We start from the raw sequence: 21,501 nt of genomic DNA on the forward strand, positions 1-21,501 counted from the left end.
CTTGGAAGCTTATGCTCAAAAATATATTTTTGCGGTTTACCAAAATTTGTGGGTATATGAATCACTATATAGGCAAATCAGATTTGCCACTCACACTGTTAAATCGATCTTTATAAGACCGTAACTGTAACTCACGTGTTAAATTTGGGATTTGTAGCCCGTAGCAAATATATTTTCCGATCTACGACGCCCCTAGGCGTATCAGGAAAGTCTTTATTAAATGAGTGTATACACGGGTATATATCCCAAGAGTATTTCAAACCATGCAATAGTTCAGACGGCTGTCTAATTAAATCATTGTAGATCCAGTGGATCATATATTGTAGAGTATTTTAGTAGCTTTAATATCCCGAACGCATTGAATATAGGAATTTTTCATGTATAGCTTGCCTACAATTCGATTTGGGAAGTCCGTCTAGAACAAAAATTATACATAAAGTGTACTCGCATAGTAAAGTCTTTAATGCGCAGATGGTGACGAATGTTGTGGGTATGTCGTGGTCGGTTAGTTTTTTCCTTTTGGGCAGCGCCGAGCATTTATTTATCCTTTGACATAACATTTTTATTGCGCTCTAACGTCAACAAATGGCAATAGAGATGAAGCCTTTTGGTAGCTGGTTGAGTTGAGTTGAATACAAATGTATGTGTATGCATGCAGCACACAACTCGACAAATTATGTGTAAAATGTATAAAGAATACTACATATACATACATATATGTATATTTAAAAATTCTTTATATTTATTTTTATATATTATACATTTGTGTGCCTATTTCTATTTCAAGTTTTGCGGATAAAAAAAGAAAACAGATGCAAAGCCCTACACTACATAATATACATGAATTCTATAGGGTATCTAGTAGCGCATGGTATTTTCGTTTTCTTCTTAATTTATTTTTGGACTAGCTGCCTCTTTTCACATTCAATTGCATTTATTGACAAAAGAAATATTTTATTACTTTACGCTTGGCAAATATTTGTGTCCAAATAATACCAGCAAACATATACATATGTATGTATATAAGTATATATTATATATACTACTTGCATACATATTTATATATGCACTTTGGTTTCTTCTCTTTGTGCTTATTGGGTTAGAGCTCGACATGAAAGATGTCATATATACATACATATACCGTATGTATGTAGTGTGGCGGAAGAGACGAGATGAGTTGATTCAAGCGCCATATGAGTAGCTTACAATTGAACGATTTAGGGCGCGGTTTGAGGGGCGTCGATGGCATGGCTGTGTTTCATTGACACAGCCGATGGGGATGACATTAATTCTAGTGAGAGTGAAAAGACCTCCATAACCTCCACTCCACTTGCCGCCTTGCCATGTGGCGATCTGTTTGATTGCCTGACTAGCTTTGGACTCGGCTCTCAGTTGCATCCAGGCCTATTTGATTTCTTGGCAAAGCTTTAGCTTAATAACAGTTGAACTGCCTCTCTCCATCTCAATCTACCTCTCGCTCTCTCGCTTTTCCTGGGTTGTTTTTTTTTTTTGTGTGTTTTCCACGAACTTTGGCAAATATTTTGGTCATAGCTGAGATTTGCGTGCCTTTCAATGGTTTTGTTTGTTATGCTGTCCACAAATGGTGACTGAAGTGTATTCCTCCTTCCTTTCCCCCCTCTCTATAGTTTCTATCTCTTTTTCTCTATCTATCTCTCATTGTGTGTCTGACTCTCACTGAATGTGGGTAATTCGGTCATGAATATGCGAACAATTTTTCCCATTGTATACCGTATAATGTCCGAGTATTTTTGGCTTACACATATTTGACGCAAATAGACTACATTACATTACTGCGACAGTTATCTTCTGATATATGCATACAGATATCTCTGTACTAGCATACATATAAAAGCATTGTAATAGATGCCCATTGTGCATGGCATTGACAGTAAGGGAATTAAGTCAGCCAAGGGGTCGGCTGATAGATACCCTCTAGGCGAGCGCGGCAGTTTTTTCATTACAAACTTTTGTTTCGGGTGTAAATAATAGTTTGCTAGAGTTATGGCGAAAATATAATGTGTATTCTTATGCTGATTAGGATCACCAGATGAAACAAGTAAGAATGTTGCAGTCGGGCGTTACTGACTGCGGAATACTCATTCACATCCCATCAGCAATTTAGTAGCTAAGTTTAGCTCTAATACTGTTGAAATTCAGTTTTTCCCTATTTGCCACGCCCCTACTGGGTGTAGAGACCTAATTTTTCTCAAAACGAGCTAACAGTACCCCAACTGCAACATTTAAATGCTTACGCTCAAAAATTGTGAAAATTACATGGAAATTTTCGATATGCCACGCCCCTAAAGAGGCGTAAAAATTATTGTCGGCTCATCGATAAAGGAGGTAGTAACTTAACTACCCAAGTTTTAAGCTTCTAGCTATTATACTTTAGGAGATATAAACTTTTGCGGCTTACTACGCCCCCTGTGGGCGGACATATATCCGTCGAAGCTTTTTGGTCTTGGTTGGTTATCCCGAGTATATATGTATATTTGAGGTCTCTATCATGAATAGTAGCCAAAATATATAAACATATAATATATGTATATACAGTTTCATCCGATTTGCCACGCCCCCAAGGGGCGTAGATATATCCGCCATAGCTCGTGAGCTTGGGTGGTCGACGCAGATCTACATTCTAAATTTCAGCTTTCTAGCTGTTCAACTAATATGATTCCTGGCATATCGGAAAATGCATTTTCCGTTCATAACGTCCCTAGTGGGCGAATCGAAAAAATTTTAACACTTTATAATTCGGAGATATGCACAAGTATGTGTTCCAAATTTCAAGTCTCTAGCTTCAATAGCACCGAAATAAACTGCGTTCATACGGACAGACGGACGGACAGCAAAACGGACATTGCGCAAAACCAATATACTAATTCACTTTCGTGAATAAGTATAAACATATAGCCCAATAGAATCGAACCCTTCGAGGAATTGATATTTCAATAATTTTTCGCGTCTGTTTGCTTACATACGAAACACACGCAAAAACACGCTCATAGAAGCGCACGCTGCAGTTTACTATGGGTTTACTATGGGAACTATGGGAACTGCTTAATAACTTTTCTTGTAGATGGACTTTCTTCACGAAACTTTTAGATCGTGATTATATTACTTAACTGTGTGAATTTGAAATACGTCTTTTAAAATTAGAAGGGCGGGGGTAAATTATAACAAAAATGGAAATATATAGAATTTTCATTTTTATATAATTTACCCTTCACACATATATAAATACATATCAGCAGTCAACATTTAAAACTTGGAGACTCTAAAAGCGTAAGAGATATAATTAAATAACTTATTTTTGATTAGGTTCTTTATCGATAACAAAATATCGGGAGTAGCTATCGTCCAAGGAAAAAAAATCTCATGTCTTTTATATCTTTTATCTTATATCTTTTGAGATCAACACGTTCATACATATGGACTGATGGACGGACAGACAGACAGATAGACAGACAGGGCTAAATCGACTCAGCTCGTAGCCCTGATCAAGAATATATGTACCTTGTGGGGTCTGCCACGCTTCCTTCTCCCCGTTACACACTATTAACAGCAGTGCACTGCAGCCAATGCATGTTTATGCGTGCGAATAATTATTGAAATATCAGTTGCTCGAAGGATTCAGGGGATCTCGTAGTCGAGCAGTCTCGACTAGAACTTTCTTACTTGTTGAGCTTGAGACTATTTTTAGCAATTATATGTCTGTCTGAAGACAGAGAGTATAAGCAGGAGAGGAAGGAATAGAGATCGTATCATCATATCGTATCTCGTATCATCGTATTTCATATACTTATGCATATACATATGTATATTCCAGATCAGTGCGACAACCTGAATCGATGCAGCAATTGGCATTGCATGATTGGAGCCCGTGGAAGCAGTTACAGTCGAGTTCCGATAATTGGAAATGGCAAGGGGATTTTTATTTATTTATTTATTTATTTTTTTTTTTTAAATTACACAGTAACTTAAAATATCGAGAATAATCGGGAACGATTTTTTTCAAGGGTGTAGAATAGTTTTCGATGATACGGGGTACAAATTATCGAGACTAGACTGTATATGTAGGGGATGTGCAATATGGCTATATTAGTTTTTATATAGGTTCTGGAACTGTGCGGAAAATGCGAATTAGCTCGTGTTAATTCAAAAATATGTAACTATTGGTGAAATCCATCCAAATTTAAATACATAAAAACAGAATCTTTCATGCTTGTACATACATATTTCTAATTAGAATTTGAATACTATTAATACTTATCACCACATTTCTAAGAAAAAGTTCGAATATATTTAAATCTTATCAGCACAATACGCATTCGCGTATGTATATGCATATACATATACATATGCATGTACATACAGTAGAATCCGGTTATAACAATGCTCAAGGTACAGTCGTTGTAACCAGAAGACGCTATAACCATATAAGTTTGCTCATATAAGTTCATTTGAGTACCAAAATTGTTATCGCAATAACCGTTCGGACGTCATAAGCGGAGTCGTTATGACCGGATTCAACTATATGTACATATATATATGTATTCGCTTAAGTATATGTATGTTTATTGGAAGAGAGAAAATCTTATCTGTTAATTGCTGTGCATCTAGAGCATCTAGGAGGTACACAAATCATTCTAATGTTTAATTTAGTTGGAGTGAATAAATACATACATATAATGTCTGACCGTAGGGTCGTGCAGCAGCTGCATCACTACTACATAGAATAAAAAATAAAAAATAAATAAATAAAAAAAAACAATCAAACAATACTGAACAGCTGCTTGCTTGGCATTGAAATCGTCACTGAGCGGCAGAGCAGGTTAAAGCGTACGAAAAAGAGAGAACGAGAATTGTGGGCTGAATAGAGGGGAGGAGGATTGTTAGGGCAGGCTGTCTCAATGCGGCATTCGTGTTTCCAGCGCACGAGGACAGCACGAAACGCGGTTGGCCGAACACAGGCGCCGAAGACGATGCCGACCGGTTTTTGGGGCCGCTGCCAGTCAGTGGCGTTGTCTAGCTCTTCAGTGCGAAGCGAAGCATCGAAAGTGATAGGTGTATAGCGGAATTTATACTCGTTTTCGGCTCGTTTATTTGACGCACATTTTGACGTACGTTCCAAACTGCGGTGATTTCTAAAACGACTAAGAAATAAATTGAAAAAAAAAAAAAAAAACAACAAAGACAAATCAAGGAAAAAGAAAAAAAAATAAATAAAAAATAACAAAATAGAAAAATTAATTAATCAAAGTTCTTTGGTGCATTTTTTGTCTATATGTATTTTTTTTAATTGTGTGACACTATATCATTATCCATGTTAAGTGCTAAATAGCTCCGTAAATAGGAAAATACAAATATACTTATAATACGAAATACATATTATTACGGCTGCTGCTGTTATTGTTGTTGTTGTGTGGGCTTAGTCTCGATAAATGATTATATTTACATATTGTTTTTTTTTTTTATCCCCATTTGATTTGACTTTGAACTTGAGTGTGTGTTAAATAAAGACAGTGATACAAGAAAAACACAGGTGCGCAGCTTCTGATCAGCATTGATATTAATAAATTGATTGTGATAGGGGATTTTTATATGTATATACATTTTGTTTAGTATTGTTTTTATTATTTTTTTGTTTGTTTGTTTGTGCACAAGTTAATTAGAAATTCTTAAATTGCAATTTGTGGTTTTCATTGACTGGTTTCCAATTGCAAAAAAAAAAGAGAAGAAACAAAAGATCTGAAACAAGCGAAATAATTGACAAAAAGTTTACATTTATACAAGTGTCGAAACAATTGCGAGCTTTGCTGACGCATGCAAAAATCGCTTTGCCCGATCTGTAGTTTTTGTTTTATAACGTATAGGCATATATGTATATATGTATATAAATGTATATAAACATATGTATATATGAAAAATAATTTGTTGTGGACTGTGCGCTGATAACCTTCTGAGATCATTGTGTGATCAGCTTGGGCAAATTAAATAAAAATATGTTCAAAATTTGCTAAGAAAACAAAACTTGATTTCGGGTTTTTCTTTAGCGAAAAAAATATTTACGCGGACATTAATTAACAAAGCCATGCTACGAGAGAACTCGATTTGTTTCTTATTGTTAAATTTAGGCATAATATCATCAGCAAATGAAACATTTTAGTTTTTTTCGCAACGCATTTTCTTTTTATTATAATTTTTTATTTTTTATTTTTATTATACCTGGCAGTATTTCATTAGTCTCAGTTCCCTACTGTGATGCCAGAAACGGTGCTCAGCTCCGCTTTAGTACCAGAAATTAGCACAAAGCTCAGCCGAGCTTAGATTGCCAGTTCGCTCTTGCTCTCTATATGCTTCTCTATTTCCCGCTCTCGTCTCCCTTTGGCACTTTTCGCTTATGTTTGCGATCAATGATGATAAACTGTTTATTGCTGTTGTGTCACTTCGCTCTCGAAACGGTAATTTGAACCGATTGCTTTACTTGCGACTCGAGTGGAGAAGCGTCTCGTTCGACGAACTTCAAACATTAAATAACAATAATAAACAACAGCAGTAAGTTGAAGCTGTTCGTTCCCCAAGTGTCAGTGTTTTGTCAAGCCACACACAATATAATATACAATAGAAACTATATAGACGCAATAATAGTGCCAGCAGCAACAAACAGCTTATAACAACAACAACAACAACAACAACAACAACAACAACAGCAACAACATGGACAACAACAACAGTAAAGAGCACATCGAAATTGTTGGCTCCAAAACACGCAATAGTCCGTCGGCCCAGTCGCTGTCTATATCGCGTGTTTCCCTCCGTCCTCGACCCCTATCCTACTCTACTAGGGTATCCTATCCTATTCTACACACAGTGGCCACCAGTTCCGGCAGGATCCAGTTCCAGTTCCAGTTCCAGTTTATAGCCACAGCAGGACTCAAGCCTCGACTTCAAACAGTGCGCGCCGTGCGGTCGATTTGCCTCAATACACATACTTACTTCTAGTTATAGCAACATATTGCACATACATATACTTAATTCCTTGTTTTTTCATATATATAAGTATATATATATTTTTTTAATTTTTGTTATATTTGTATGTATATGTGTTTTTTTTTTTTTTATTGTTCCCGCTGCCCTCTCGTGCCGTGCCTGTGCCCGTACTCAAACCCGTACACGTACCCGTCTCCGCTCTACTGCTGCTTGCAACCGGAGAGTAGGTCAGGTCAGTGTGTATTACTTTATAAGTTATTTAGCTAGACCGCGACGGAATTAGTCGTATTATTATATTATATGAACCATAACTCGTCATCAGGTCGACATGGGCAACATGTTTTTCATTCATTTACAGGGCTCAATTATCCTCGCGTGCTTTCAGTTCACATTGTAGTGAGCGGAGGGTAACATGTATATCATGTCTATGAATGGGACACTTTTCGTACCAATAAAGTCTATGTTTGGAGCTGCTTCAATTAATAGTCACTTCTGCATTTTGGTCACATTTTATTATGTGGTGCAATTATGCTGTTTCCTATGGGATTTCTGCAAATTGTAATATAGCTTCGAGATATTGTTGAAATTCCTTTTTTTTTATTTTTTCTAAATCTAGATATTTTTAGAAAAATTAAAAGTATCAAAATGTTACTTAAGTGTAAAAAACAATTTCTAAAGCTTTACAAATATTAGTTACCTGTAATTTTATTATACAATATAGTATATATTATTACTAGTTGATCCGGCGACCTTCTTACCGCCTAACAGTCTCTATATATATAAAGCAAAGTCAGGTTTGTTACAACACTTATAACTCAAGATCTGCTGGACCAATTTTCATGGCTTTTGATTTGTTGGATTTGTCTGCGCCCCAAATAGTAGAATTAAATTAATTAAAATAAAAACAAATTACGAATACTTGAAAAAAAAGTTATTTAATTTCGGAGCTGTCAAATTATTTTTTATCAAAATCAGTAAGTAATGTCGTGTTACCTGTAGCTGAACTAATTTAGGGTTCGATGTACGTAATACAATAATACAAAACAATATTTATTTAATTACAAAAGTATTTTATTAAGATGAATGATGATGAAAACATACGGAATGAGAATAAAAACAAGTAAGAAAGCTCTAGTCGAGACTGCTCGACTATCTTGTATCTTCTGAAATCGACGCGCTCAAACACACTGACAGAGGAATAGACGGACGGACGGACAGACAGATAGACGGACAGGGCTAAATCAACTCAGCTCGTCGCCCTGATCAAGAATATATATACATTGTGGGGTCTGCCACGCCTCCTTCTGCCTGTTACATACATTTCAACAAAATCATTATACCCTGACCTTCCGTTAAAATTGGGTTAAGGGTATAAATAATAAAAAGAAATAATAATGAAGTTTTCCAAACACATGTCAGAAAAAAATCATTGAAAACTATGATGTTCAGGTTGGGATACACTCTGGATTAACTTATTAATCGGATTTTGGTAAAATGCAAGAACAAATATTGCGGATGGTTTGCCGACACGTGATCGGTCTAGTGTTTCCCGGCAAACGTTGCTTTGCCCTATCCATTATTTCTAGGTGAATTGAGGTGATTATTGTTGCAACGGGCATCCACGCGATTGGCGAGTGCGCGTTCGGAGTCCTCGCCACCCATAAAGTAAATTTGTAAAAATTTATAAGGTTCGTTTGGCATTGGTAGCAATTAACCGACTTTGTGGTAAACTTGGCCTTTGATTTTGAATGTGGAATTAAATTGCTGACCATTTGCAGCAGTATTTTTAACTATTTTCGTTGCTCCAAACCTTGTCCAAACTACGAATCTGCGCGCTTCTCTTCTTTCTAATTGTCTTTGCTCATCTCATGTCTCCTGCAATTGTGATGCACGTAACTGCGCCATGCTTACACGGACATCTGCATTGCTTTGTTGCCTTTCTTCATCTGATCTTTGTGCTCTTCTATCTTGCATGCCTCTAGATTTGAGTGCTCGACGACTCAAATTAGCCCCCTTGCGTTTTCGTGTTGTCTGTTAATCAAACATAAATAAATCAAGTTGACAAACTGATTGGTGATAGACAGTGACGTAATATTGTATTCGATTGCTCATTATTTGCCTTACCTTTTATACTAATAAAACACGTATATTTATTAATCACGTTCGGGTATTAATAAAATGTGCATGAATAATTTTTTTACATAAGAGAATGACCGAAAACTGCCACTTTTATCAAGCCTACTGAGTAAATTCTCAATGACAATGCAAAGATCCTCAATAGCAATAGGGGAAATAAGGCATTTTCAAGTATTCGTCAATTTTTCAGTATATATTTTGCTATTCGGGGCGGAGACAAATCTAACAAATCAAAAACCATGAAAATAGGTCCAGCAGATCTCGAGTTATAAATGTTTGAGCTTCCCGACTTTATTTTATATATATAGATAGATTATTATTTTCTTAAAAATTATTTATTTATTTTATATTTTCAAGTAGAATGTAAATAAACAACAACTTAAATAGGTCTTATTGATAAATTCGTAATCTTGAGGAAACCTTGGTTTTTATATATGCTAACAGGTTTATTTTACTATACTTTACTTTAATTAACTAAGCTTTACTTAACCTAATTTTCAGTTTAGAATAACTAGAAATGACTGTATAAAAATATATTATTGCTTATTTCTAATAATCCATATCTAACAGTTCTATTCGCTGGCTGGAACTATGTAATTTATACGCCATTAAGATACTTATATCAGTAGAGAGATTTGCGCCCACGCAAATAATTTGCAAGTTGCTTGGCAAAAAGTTGATCTTGTTTATGGGTTTTTCCAAAGGATGACGACTAAGCAGATGGAGGGGGGCATACAGCTAGGGTCGGTACAAAGCGCAAAAACTATTCGAAAGTTTGTGACTCAAACAATTAACTCCGATTGAAAGTTGTACGCAACAAGATAATTATGGCTGATAATTTATTGTGGTGCTCGAGCAACGCCTCCAGACATTCATATGACCATTAGAGTCGAATAGCGCCACAATAGCTTGCCACGGCGTATTTTAATAGAGCCCGTCTATGCCCAAAGTGCTCCCGAAAGTATCAAATAGAGAGTGATATGAGAGAAAGAAAGAGGGGGAGAGTGGGAGACTGATGCACTGAATGGCAAAGTGAGCGAGTGAGAGTTTTGGAGTGATAGAGATTACAAGAGTAGGAAACGGGTTATTTGGCTAAAGGGGGTTAGTTGAGATAAAGATAGGAATCACCAGAGCGCAACAAAAACAAAGGTACAAAGCAAACTTCTGGTCACTGCGACGACTGTCAAGCCAAAAGCACAAGGACGAATGGGCCCCTGATTTGGCGGAGTGGCTAAGAAAGCAGGGCAAAAAATTGTTGGCAAACCAAGTTGCACGTTTGTTGTCCAGCACAAGCAGCAAACCAATACTGTTGCACGACTTGCCACATACCCAACATCTCGCAGCTGACCAAGTTTTAAGCAAAATGTATAATTATTGGATAGACAGATTTGGGTAACTCAAAATTTAGTTAATTAAGATGTACGAGAATATTGCAGATCTATTGAAAACATAATGTTAAGTGTGTCAGCTTAAAGCTTAGCTAGTATCATCTGATAGTTCAACATAGCCCTGTTTAGCCATATTACAGGGTATAACAAATGCTCCACATCTTTAGGCAGACGCCTCTGTGGCGCATTTGCGTTGCGGTTGTGAAAAAAACAGAAACAAAAAAGTGCATGTAAATGACCGAAACAGTAATACTCTACAGATATTTGGCTAGAATGGAATTTTCAACTCCAACACATAAACTCTCATTTACTTGTTATACATATTACATATTTGGTAAGAGAAGTGTACCTTTCCCCTCCAGTTCGGGTATCCTTGAAACGAGAATCATAAAAACAGCGGCAGCAAACAATGTGCTGCAATATTTTCAAGGTCTCCAAACTGCGCCAGAGCTAAATCATAAGCCCGTACAGAAGCTATAGAGAATTAGCGCGACATTTTATAAGATAGAAGGAAACAGAGAGAAATAAAGATAGAGAGAGAAAGAGAGAGAGAGTGAGATTAATAAATAAATAGAAATAGAAATGAAAAAAGAAATAGAAACAGAGACTGCTACGATATAGAAGTAAATCTTGAGTCCTCTGTCATTTGGCTTTGTAGCCTTCGGGTCCGAATCTGTCGCTAGTAAATTTGCAGCTAAGCTGCATAACTAAATCAAAGAAAAAGTCAGCTAAATTAAATAATCAAAAACAATTGCGGGCAAAACTCCTTCAGTCAAACTAAGCTCTCCTTCCCTCATCCCCAACCCCATCCCTATCCCTCGAGCATTATTCGGTGACAAAGTTGACGATAAAAGCAAATTGGATTACGTGTAGATTGGTTAACCTCACAGCCAGCGCGCACACAGACAAGCAAACACACATATACATATATCTGTTAAAGCGTATATATGTAGTTATATAGTATGTAGTTTCACTTATATGTTTTGGTGTGTCTATGTGAGTCCAGTAGTGTACTCGCCCATATATAGGGTTTGACCCATTTGCTTTGATTGCGAAAGGTTATCAAGAGGCGCTCGCACAATCGTTCTCTAATCATTTCAAGTCTCAGCGAGCTAACCGAAATAATTCGACTTCGATTCTGAAATCACCTACAAATACTAACTGTTTCACTTTGATTTTCAATATGCATACCCTGTAAAATCTTTAGAATCGCCTACGAGTGACAGAAAATAACACTTAAAATATTTAACATCAATATTATGTATTTCGATTCTTAATGAACTAGTGTTAGATATTCGAATGAGATATTTGTATATTTATGATAGAGATAATATATTTATTTTGCAATAGATGCATATACTATGATGTATAGAGAAAAGCTTTGGTTTTTTATTTTGGGTTTGAGCTAAAGTCAAAAACTAAACGATTTACGAAATTTAATCAGTATTTGGAGAATTGAAAGAAACATTGGCATCTAGTGTGTAATATTCAGTGGGTATTACTTTAGAGGGTCTAAAACTGAAATAAATGAATGAATTTTAATTGTTCGAAAAAGAAAAAGTATTCTATATAGCAAATATAAAAAACATTTAGGTTTCTCTTAAAGTAATATCATAATCAAAATATCTATTGTGAATAAGCTCACTAATGGCACTTTGGGTTTCGATAAAAATAATATCTGAAAATATCGTAATGAAAATGTCTACTGACAACAAGTTTACTAACGGCACTTTCTCAAAGTTTACAGGGCATTTTGCTAATGGTTTGCCTCAGATCTACTTGTTATATGTCACTTGCGTATTTCGCATTTCTAATGTCGCTGACAGAGCAACCTTCGAATTTCGTTCATGTTTTTGAAATTGTATAACAGTTCAATAATAAAAACGCTTCTCGATTGTGACATGAAATGAAATTATATGGACTAATGAATGGCAATTGACTAAGAGCCATTGACAATGATGCCGAAAGACATTAGCAAATGAATAGACTCATGTGGCTTCGTAATGCCTTGTCTTCAGTTAACGCTCATTGATTTGGTATATTTTTTGCAATTTTTACTCATACGCAGAGTGAGCCAATCACTTAGCTTTCAATTGATTCAATGTGGAATTCAATTTGCATTCAGCTCAATTTATGCACATACATACATGGTGCTGCCTGCCTATTCATCCTGTTTCTTACACAGTGAACTCTTTCACTCTCTTCTCTCTCTCTCTCTCTCTCTCATTCTGCTCCTCATTGATGTTTTTTTCCCCAATCCGAATTTAGTTGACTGTCTGCCTGCCAGCCCGGCTTTGTCACGGCTCGCTGCATACGTCGGCGTCGTCGCCTGTCTCAAGGGCGCCGCAAAAACCGCGACATTCGAGACATTTTGAAGTTACCACTGCGGGAAGGGGACCATGAAGTTTAGGGACTCAACTCCAAATTGACATGAGTATTGCAATGAGAATAAGAAGTATTGCAGCTGAAATCTGACTCTTTCCCAGCTTCTCTGGAGCATGCTTAAACCGATTTACTTTCAAACATCGAATGTACATATATTGTAGTTAGTTTTATGACAATTCATTGCGATGATTACTATTACAATTTTGAAGTTCACATCATATAACTCTCTTTTTGTTAACATTATATGTATATTTTATGATCATTATATACTCGAGCTCTTAACGGTTGATACGGTTGAATTCCATCAATCTCTGTCAAAAGATATAGGTATCCCAAATGGGTCTGTCGAATATGGATAGCCCTGTAGATTTAGATTTATTACAGTTTTATTCTGAATTTTTTCACATATATGATTGCTTTGAAAAAATAAAAATTTCTGTTTTAAAAAATTCATTAGCTGATAAAACAGTGCCATTTTGTAATTATTTAAATACATTTTTTTGTAATTATTACAAAAATGGGTTATTCGTAACCTTCGTTTTACATTCCTTATTATACCCTGAACCGATTGAAAATGGGAAATCAGGGTATAATGGCTTTGTGAAAAGCATGTGACATGCAGAAGGAATCATCGCAGACCCCATAAAGTATGTATAGTCCTGTCCGTCTGTCCGTCCATCTGTTCGTATGAGTGCGTCGATCTCATGCATACTCGTGTATACCATAGGCTGTACAAGTTTATCATATTTTTTCGATAACTCAGTTAATAACTTTTTTATAGAGAATAATCGAAAAATAGACTTTGTTTTTTCAGCCTAATTTGAAAACTTTTAGATCTAGAGACTTCATATTTACTGTGTATATATAGATCGATACGAAGATTATGTAATTTACAGATTTTGGATACCACGCCCCCTTCGCCCACAATTTGTAATGAAAATGCATTTCAAGTACTAGAGACTTGTGCTTTGGAATGTACACACATTCTCCATATGATTACGCTCTGAAAGCTTGTATGTCTACAAGAGAAATTATTCAACTAATAAAATTCTCATAATATTGCCCACACTGCAGTGCAGTCCAAGCGCAGTCGCTGCTTACAGCGCAGTTAGCAGAGCGCGTGTGTGCATAAAAGAAGTGCAGAATGAGTAGAATATCATCTTAGAGAGTTTAGGATATCTCTTAGTCGAGCAGTATCGACTAGAGCCTTCTTACTTGTTATGATAATATTGCGTTTATCTTAACATTTTGTAGTCAAACGTTTATTGGCAGCAATAAATTTGCAGTCGAATTTTTAATGGAACGAGCTGCAATTGTCGATTGGCCACAAAAGTTTTTAGATTGAATATCCGACTTTTGATTGCGATACGATACGATGCGATGCGATTATTTTGATAATTCTTTTTTATGTGCTGCGGTCAGGGCAAAAGAAAAAAAAGTAAAAGGGAAAACAATTTTCGCAACATTCGAATTGAAAGCAAATATCTATCTATTGGATTGCTATTCAATTTTGACTGGCCTCAACTTCTGTGAAATTGTCAGCTCAGCTTGCCAGCTGAAATGCCAAATGAAAAGGGGACGAAGCGGAAGCTTCCTCCTTTGCCTCCTTGGTTGAGTGACATTTGTGGCGTCGCCAAGCAGCAAGGCAGTAGGTGTCCAAAAAGTTAACCTTGAAATGGCGACCATGTCTGCCAACTTTATAAACGGATGTGACAATTGAATTGTCGTCTCTGGCAGCTGTAACTGCAACTGCAACCATGCAACGTCTGGCAACTGGCGAAATTTGTCATGTCATGGCACGAGTGTGCAGCCAGCCCTACTGCGGCCTGCTTCAAACCAACCAACTAGCCACCGTGAGCTACCCTGAGCCACCCTGAACCACCATGAACCACATTGAATCACGGTGAATCACACTGAGCCGAACGCAACCAAAAGCCGCATCGCTTTTCAATTTGATTCGCTTTCAGAATAGTTCGAAATGCTATGATTCGAGGCTACTTTCTCTCTCTCTTTCTCTCACACTCTCTTGGTGCATGTAAGCCTTCAGATAACATGCGATTTCGGTGTGTGGGTGAATGGAGCAGGAGGTGCTGGGGCAGCTGCTACACGGCAAGTGCCTCCTGGAACAAACAAATTGTGTCGCATACAATGGGCATCAGTTTATAATAATAATAATAAAATAGTTAAGGAAATGAATACATCTATACTTAAAAAAATTCCCATAGAATAACTTAACTATTGTTATAATATAATAGATCGCTGGGTGATGCGGATTACACACGTTAGACAAAGTTGTTTGCTTTGCCTTGTAAATATCTTGACGATAAATCTGAAATAGCAGAGTGCTAACATTGGAGTGATGCTTCTCTTCTCTATTTTGGAATACTTCAGTTCTCCAATGAATAAATTGTTGGTACACATAAACACATAACGTGTTATCTTTTTTGTGTACCTATCAAATGGCCGGAACAAATTTGTTTTCCAATTATAATTTTCTACCCAATTGACTTCAGTTGTTTTAGGCGTCGATAATTGTTACTTTTTAAAGCCCTTGGTTGGGTGGATAGTTAGTTAAGATAACATTTTTTTGATAATTACACAAATATATCTAGCAGCGTAACATATGTATATATATATATATATATATCTTACTTAATACCACTAGTTGTGCCAATATGAATACAGCTTATAACTAGGTACTCCACATCGGACCTATAAATATTATATAGTGCACACACCAGAAGACTAACATCTATATAGTAATTCTTGCAATCTTATATGTATATACAATAGGATTGAGCGTAACTGCAATCTGAGCACTACTGAGGTTTGAGAGCTCTCGGTCGATCAAAATGATTGAAGTGACAAACGCTTTCGTTTTGTCATCTTACATAACTTATTTAACATTTTATCAACTTATGTTAAGTCGCTGTTGTAGACATGTTAAACTGCTGTCTACGGAATGGTTCGATGTAAATATATTTTATGTTACTGTTGAAACAGTTATTATACCTACATATTTAATGCGAGCTTGAAATTGGATTTCAATAAATGAAAAGTGTATTTAAATAAATTCTCTTGACCTTCTGCAGGCAAGTATAAAATAAATATTGAAACGGCGAACTCTTATTAATAACGTTTTCGTTAACAATAAATATTGAATATATTAAATTCGCAATAAATTGCATAAATATCTATAATAATATAAAATGTATAAAATATAATAAATTAATAAATTGAAGATAAATTTATTCATGTCTGCTCAGCAAAACGTTTCTCATCATTAAATTTAATTACAAGGAAGTCGATTCTTATACTCGCTCACCAAGATTGAAGAGAGTATATTAATAATGGAATTCTATGATTAATCAGAATGCATTTAAATATATAAGATGTATATATTATATTATATAACAGTTGAACTAACTAAATCAGTTGCAGTTTGCACATTAACATCAATTGAAACCACTTTTCTAGTGTAGCCCGAGCAACGCCGGGTAATTTCTTGCTGGCTTCGCATAATAGATTCAAAGCTGGGCGACTTTTGTATGTTGTCAAATTCAATTTTCGTGTCCTGCTTCTTCTTCGCAACTTTGTTTTCTTTTCCACGCTCGAAATTCCGGCGTTGCAAAGTCGAGTCGAGTCGATGAAAATTCTATTGAGCCGCGTTCCATGTGCGCCCATAATTTATGATTTAATTATAAAAATGTTGGACCGTGTGCCAGCACCAGGCATTCAATTGAAAAGCCCATGTTGATTTATGTAAATGACGACCCAAGTTTACGCAACTCGCTCGCTTTTCCTTCGGGTTTGGGCTGCCTCACACCTTTCCTGCTTTTTGGCCATGAATGGCTTTCAAAAAATGTTCATTCTTATTATTATTAATGTTAAATATATATATATATAAATATATATATATATATGTAGATATGTTCATTCTTATTGCTCCATTTTTGTTGCAGAACTTTTTAAGTGGCACCGGCCGCTCGCTGCGCTTGACGCGTTTGCTTCATTGTTAATCGTCAACATAAATAAATCTATACGGAAAATATTTTTCATGCACAATTTGTCGTGCAGCCCCGGGCGCCTGGGCAAATGTTCAGTTGAAGCGATATATATAAATATATATATGTATATAATATATAGATATGTGTACATAAATGATATTTCATATAACGAACACCCGTGCATGTACATATACAAATATTTTTTATATTTTGTGCCGCCTTGGAAATGATGTTGGGGATAAATCTCTCAGTTTCAGTGGGTTGCCTTCGGCTTCTCAGTTCCATTTGTCCCCATTTTCACGTCATTTACACTTAAACAGCTTAGCGCCTATGGATACAGAGTCGTTACGGCGTGCTTCTTCACATTGGGCGTGGCTGTGGGAGGGAAAGCAATAGGGCCGAGAACTGGAAGCTGGGAGTGTTGGGAAAGCTGGGGGCGGGTATGTGAAGAAAACAGGCAGAGGCAAATTATGTACACGATGATGCTGTTGATGATGCTGATTATACGCGTCCCGTTCCTTAAGGTTATTAAACTTTATTGCCGTTTGGCATTATGTTGGCATAGCGACTAATATCAAGCATTTAACATCAAAAGCACTTAAGCCTATTTATTTGCGACTATTTCTCCACGTAGCTGCCAAAAGCTGACAATCACTTTAACATGCTGTTAAAAATGTTTTTTTTTTTTTTTTTTTCTGATTTTTATTTCATCAATAGTAAGCCCGAACATTAGTTCTCAGAGCTTTTAATAATGAATTTTTACATATATACAAACATTTGTTGATTTGAAAAACCATTTGTAAGTCAGCAACTTTTCTATCTATACAGGGCTGTCCATATATATATTTTTTCAATCAAAGAAAAACACAATTGTTTTCATGTTGACGAGAAAGATCATTTTATTCGGTTCAAGCAGATTGTTTGACATCATTTTTTGAACAAGATATCTCTCAAATGGGCGGCTTGAGCGTGTGCCGCGTTTTTGTGAAAAGATATAGGGTTGTCAGATGGGCGCGCCGAATACGGACTACACTGTATTACTGTTATTATTGTTTAGCAAACATATAAACTTAGTCGTATCCTAATTCACAGTTATATGTACATTTATTTGGCTCGCATGGGATTCAAAAGTCTGTTTTGTCAATTCAATTTTATATGTAATGTATTTTACATATTATTTTATAGTAACAGTCGAAAGCAACTATTTGTATAGCTATAGTTTAATAGGTTTGCATAGAGATATTACCTTACTCGTTTTAATTGGAAGCCTCTATGCTTCTAAAATTCGGTAAAGCCTTGGCTGCCTTGCTTGAATATGTACGACGCTATTTCGGTGTGTCGAATGCCTAATTTATGGGTTTCCCAATGTGGTGGATTTTAGAGCTGAGACTTTGGACGTGACACTGATCCAAAGCAGCAACTGTGTCACGAATTGTGTTATCAATATCTTCGGAATATAAACATGATTGTATGTTAAAGTATATAATAGGTTTATGATGAACATAAATCCACATCTAAATGATATATGTGCACATATATATGCGCGGAGTTGTCAATGGCCTAATATCCAAACATGTTTTTCAATTAACATTCTTTACGACATACAACAAATGTCTAATTATGTGGGGCGAGGCGGAAATTTTGCTGTCCGGCTTATTAGTTAATTTTTGTCTGGTTTTTATACCCTGAACCCATTGAAAATGGGAAATCAGGGTACAATGGTTTTGTTGATTTGTATGCAACAGGCAGAAGGAATCATCGATCTCAGAAGATATAAAAGCTAGAGAGCTGAAATTTGGCATGCATACTCGTGTATAGCATATGCATTTATCATATTTTTTCGATAACTCATCCGATAACTTCTTTATCGAGAATAATCGAAAAATCGACTTTGTGTTTTAAGCCTAATGTGAACACTTTTAGACCTGCTGACTTCAAATTTGCATTGTATATAAAGTTAATGGATACAAAGATTTTGTAACTTACAGATTTTGGATACCACGCCCCCTTCGCCCCCAATTTGTAAAAAACGTATTTCAAGTACTATAGACTTGTGCTTTGGAATGTACACACATTTTAAACATACGATCAGCTCCGAAAGTTTCATAAAGATAGTCTCACTACAGGAGAAATTATTCAACTAATAAATTCTCATAATATTGCCCACACTGCGCACACTGCAGCCCATGCGCAGTCGCTGCTAACTGCGCAGTTAGCAGAGCGCGTGTGTGCATAAAAGAAGTGCAGAATGAGTAGAAAATCAGCTTAGAGGGGTCAGGATATCTCCCAGTGGAGCAGTCTCGACTGGAGCCTTTTTCCTTTTATTTTATTTTTTTTTTTTTTTAGCTCTCGCTATTTTAAGAAGTAAGAAACCGGCTTAGCAATTACAATAAAATTAAAGTTTATTTGATGTGCAATTAAATGAGAGTCAAACAAAAACTTAATATTACTGCTGACTCAGTGTCCGTGCACCCTCAACCCTCAACCCCTAGGCCAAGACCCAAGCCCAAAGCACCAAGTCACAAAAACAACCCATGCTGATGCTGTTTATTGTTTGTGCGGCATCATAAATAAATTTTGCACTGCATTTAACGAATGTTGAATTGCCCGGGCCAGAATCCTGCCAGAGTTGAGCCCAAAGTCTCCCTTATATATAGTCACAGTATATGTGCACACACATACATGTACATGTGTATATAATGTACATATGCACACATATATATATACTGTTGTATGCCTATGTGTGTGTGTGTTGCGTTTATCTGTTGATTTACAGCACGCATGCGAGGTTGACTATTATTATTATTGTTGTTGTTGTTGTTGCTGTTGATGAGTTGAAAATATGAAATTAAATGCGTTTGCAAAATTTATTCATAATTAAATATAAATTTATGCCCCATTGTGGTTTAACACGGCAAGCATGCACACAATCGCAAAAATGTAGCCACAGCAGCAAAAATCATTTGTCAGCCAAGTTCCCACACACACACACACATATATATCTATATACCCACACACATCTATACACACCGTTTTCAAGTGAATTGAATACGTAGAATTTGACACAATGCATTTCATCAGCCGTCTCACCATTAACTCAAAACGATTTCCATTTTATTGACTTAAATTTTAAAAAAGTGAAAGTAACTATAAAAAATATAGACTTATTTATAAATGTTATAATAATAAACATATATAATATATATATCTATATACCTTGTAATAGTATTACAGCTTAAGCACGTTTGGTCGAAATTTCTATTCAATTAGCAAACAAATAATGCATATTTAATAGAGTTATACTGATATACATATGTATATAAAGGCATATAGACAAGCACACTTCTATGTGTTTGGCTAATTATAGTTTCGTTTAAGTATGCTCCATTGCTAAATACCCTTTAACATAATATATTCATACATTATACATGATTATATAATATATAATTTTTATCATATACATACATGTATATGGGGACTATATGAGTATGATAACCATATCTAAAACCATATAGGTAAAAAGCCTCGAGCATCGCTGACTCAACTTTCTATCGAATTTATCGAAATGTAAAAGATATCGATCAATTGGCATAAGCTCTAGTTGGCTACCATGTAGAAGTTCATATCCATAGATATCGGTCGCCTCAGCTTCTGCTTCAGATCAAGATTAGGTTTTATGTCAGTTGCCAAGTCTTATACCCTTCTGAAACTAGTATTCTTTTTTGCATTAGAAATCATCAGTCAATCGTGAGTCCATTGCATTCTGCTCTTATACAAACTATAAAACAATAACAAAAAAAAAAAAAAAAAAAAAGAGGAAGATAGAACATGAATAGTTTGAACTCATTTGGTTTGTAAATTCATCTCTCCAATTATGCACATCAATTGAAATGCCATGTTTTTTTTTTTTTTTTTTTTTTTTAATTTTGATATTTGATTGAAATTGGCAATAGGCGGAAATGTTGCATAATACTATTCACACGTTCCCATTACAGCCTACTGCAGAGGGCGATTAAATCATGGCAAATTTTCGCGCCGAATATATCCAGAACTATAGACAGACGTGCCGGTTGACCGTACATCCAATTACGTATGCAAAAAATGAAATGTTCCAAAACTAAATAAAAAGGAAATGACCAGCGAGACACAGACAAAGGTAGAGAGAGAGAGAGAGAGAGAGAGAGAGAGAGAAAGAGCGGGAGAGGAACAGAGAAACATATTTGCATAGCAATGTTGTTGTCAGTGCTTTTAAACAATTTGGGGTCCGCTTTCTGGCCAGCTGGTTGGCTGACTGGTCGTCTGGCTGGCTGTTTGTTTTAGCCACATGACACATGGCGGGCATAAATCTTGTATGCGGCGTATGGCAAATGAATGCGCCAATAACTCAATAAAAAAAGCCTTTTTGGCAAAAAAAAAAAAAAAAAAAAAAAAAAAACGGGATATAAAATTTAAAATAAAAAAATAAACACTTCGCGTATACAAGAGTATGTGTGTGTGTGTTTGTGTGGGTATTTGATATAACCAAAATGGCGTCCAATGACAGCGCCGCAGCTGCTGCTTCCGGCTCGACG

General features: G+C 35.9%; 1 protein-coding gene and 1 long non-coding RNA gene across 6 annotated transcripts in view; one reads left to right on the forward strand and one right to left on the reverse strand.

Annotated features, from left to right (window-relative positions):
* The first annotated feature begins 4,995 nt into the window (after window positions 1–4,995).
* The window catches only part of Mnr (Membrane-bound Notch regulator), a 108,127-nt gene continuing 91,621 nt past the window's right edge, over window positions 4,996–21,501 (forward strand). For 2 of the 5 annotated variants that reach the window (XM_089474017.1, XM_089474021.1), the window contains exon 1: window positions 4,997–5,146. The gene's annotated coding sequence lies outside the window, so the exon portion shown is untranslated. Of the gene's footprint in view, window positions 5,147–21,501 lie in introns of all 5 variants that reach the window. The other 3 variants (XM_089474020.1, XM_089474019.1, XM_089474018.1) reach the window with 3 other exon arrangements.
* On the reverse strand, window positions 7,874–9,259 carry LOC149268151 (uncharacterized). Its single transcript, XR_016271009.1, has 2 exons — window positions 9,139–9,259; window positions 7,874–9,045 (listed from the first exon to the last, which is right to left on the reverse strand). It is a non-coding gene; the product is annotated as an uncharacterized LOC149268151 (long non-coding RNA).

This window comes from Drosophila arizonae, chromosome X, assembly GCF_054131065.1.
Source record: "Drosophila arizonae isolate 15081-1271.41 chromosome X, UAZ_ARI_1.0, whole genome shotgun sequence".
In the NCBI taxonomy this organism is placed as follows: domain Eukaryota; kingdom Metazoa; phylum Arthropoda; class Insecta; order Diptera; family Drosophilidae; genus Drosophila; species Drosophila arizonae.